We start from the raw sequence: 2,278 nt of genomic DNA on the forward strand, positions 1-2,278 counted from the left end.
GGTGAGGGTGTAGTATATTCCGCCTACCAGGGGCACGAGGCCCAGCTCACATCTAGCCATGCGTGTGCCCCTTCAGGACATGAGTACGGCCACTGCGGGTGCCTGTGCCTGTTGAGGCAGCCTCGAGGCAGGGTTCCCCCCTACTTACAACGGATCTCGGCTTCCGTGCCCCTGTGGGTCACAGTGAAGTATATTCCAACTACCAGGGGCACGAGGCCCAGCTCGCAACTAGCTATGTAATGGCCCCCACAGGACATGGGTACGGCCACTACGGGCGCCTATGCCTGTAGTGAGAGGCCCCGAGGCAGTGTTTCCCCCTGCTTACACCGACTCTCGGCTCTCTTGCCCCTGTCGGTGACCATAAAGTACATTCCACCTACCAGGGGCACGAGACCCAGCTCACAACTGGCCATGCTTGTGTCCCATCAGGACATGTGTACAGCCACTACTAGTGCCTGCACCAGCAGTGGCATCCCCGTGGCAGTGTTTCCCCCTACTTACACCGGATCTCGGCTCCCGTGCCCCTGCCGGTCACAGTGAAGTATTTTCTACCTACCAGGGGCACGAGGCCCAGCTCACATCTAGCCATGCGTGTGCCCCTTCAGGACATGAGTACGGCCACTGCGGGTGCCTGTGCCTGTTGAGGCAGCCTCGAGGCAGGGTTCCCCCCTACTTACAACGGATCTCGGCTTCCGTGCCCCTGTGGGTCACAGTGAAGTATATTCCAACTACCAGGGGCACGAGGCCCAGCTCGCAACTAGCTATGTAATGGCCCCCACAGGACATGGGTACGGCCACTGCGGGTGCCTGCACCAGCAGTGGCATCCCCGTGGCAGTGTTTCCCCCTACTTACACCGGATCTCGGCTCCCGTGCCCCTGCCGGTCACAGTGAAGTATTATCTACCTACCAGGGGCACGAGGCCCAGCTCACGTCTAGCCATGCGTGTGCCCCGTCAGGACGTGAGTACGGCCACTTCGGGCGCCTGCACCCGCAGTGGCAGCCCCGAGGCAGGGTTCCCCCCTTCTAACAACGGATCTCGGCTTCCTTGCCCCTGTGGGTCACAGTGAAGTATATTCCGACTACCAGGGGCACGAGGCCCAGCTCACAATTAGCCATGCGTGCTTCCCGTCAGGACGTGAGTACGGCCACTACGGGTGCCTGCACCCGCAGTGGCAGCCCCGAGGCAGTGTTTCGCCCTTCTCTCACCCGATCACGGTCCCGTGCCCCCGTTGGTGAGGGTATAGTATATTCCGCCTACCAGGGGCACGAGGCCCAGCTCACATCTAGCCATACGTGTGTCCCATCGGGACATGTGTACAGCCACTACTGGTGCCAGCACCAGCAGTGGCATCCCCGAGGCAGGGTTCCCCCCTACTTACACCGGATCTCGGCTCCCGTGCCCCTGCCGGTCACAGTCAAGTATTTTCTACCTACCAGGGGCACGAGGCCCAGCTCACAGCTAGGGCCCTCACATTGTCATGCAATGTGAGAGGGAGATGGCAATGAGGATGTTTTGCTTTGTCTTGTCTTGTTTTGTTTTGTTTTGTTTGGGGTGTGTGCGCAGGGGGTCGTACGGGGGGACCTGTGTCCGGAGCGAGTCCCTCCCTCCCTCCCCCTCTCTCTCTTGCTCTCCCTCTCGTGCCCCTGGTACGTGGAGGTGAGAGGGAGATGGCAATGAGGATGTTTCGCTCTGTCTTGTTGTGTTTTGTTTTGTTTGGGGTGTGTGCGCAGGGGGTCGTACGGGGGGACCTGTGTCCGGAGCGAGTCCCTCCCTCCCTGCCTCCCCCTCTCTCTCTTGCTCTCCCTCTCGTGCCCCTGGTACGTGGAGGTGAGAGGGAGATGGCAATGAGGATGTTTTGCTTTGTCTTGTTGTGTTGTGTTTTGTTTGGGGTGTGTGCGCGCAGGGGGTCGTACGGGGGGACCTGTGTCCGGAGCGAGTCCCTCCCTCCCTGCCTCCCCCTCTCTCTCCTGCTCTCCCTCTCGTGCCCCTGGTACGTGGAAGTGAGAGGGAGATGGCAATGAGGATGTTTTGCTTTGTCTTGTTGTGTTGTGTTTTGTTTGGGGTGTGTGCGCGCAGGGGGTCGTACGGGGGGGACCTGTGTCCGGAGCGAGTCCCTCCCTCCCTCCCCCCCTGCCTCCCCCTCTCTCTCCTGCTCTCCCTCTCGTGCCCCTGGTACGTGGAGGTGAGAGGGAGATGGCAATGAGGATGTTTCGCTCTGTCTTGTTGTGTTTTGTTTTGTTTGGGGTGTGTGCGCAGGGGGTCGTACGGGGGGACCT

Source organism: Halichoeres trimaculatus, unplaced genomic scaffold (genome assembly GCF_033239565.1).
Source record: "Halichoeres trimaculatus isolate MK-OKI-2021-1 unplaced genomic scaffold, fHalTri1.1 fHalTri1_scaffold_84, whole genome shotgun sequence".
NCBI classification, from domain to species: domain Eukaryota; kingdom Metazoa; phylum Chordata; class Actinopteri; order Labriformes; family Labridae; genus Halichoeres; species Halichoeres trimaculatus.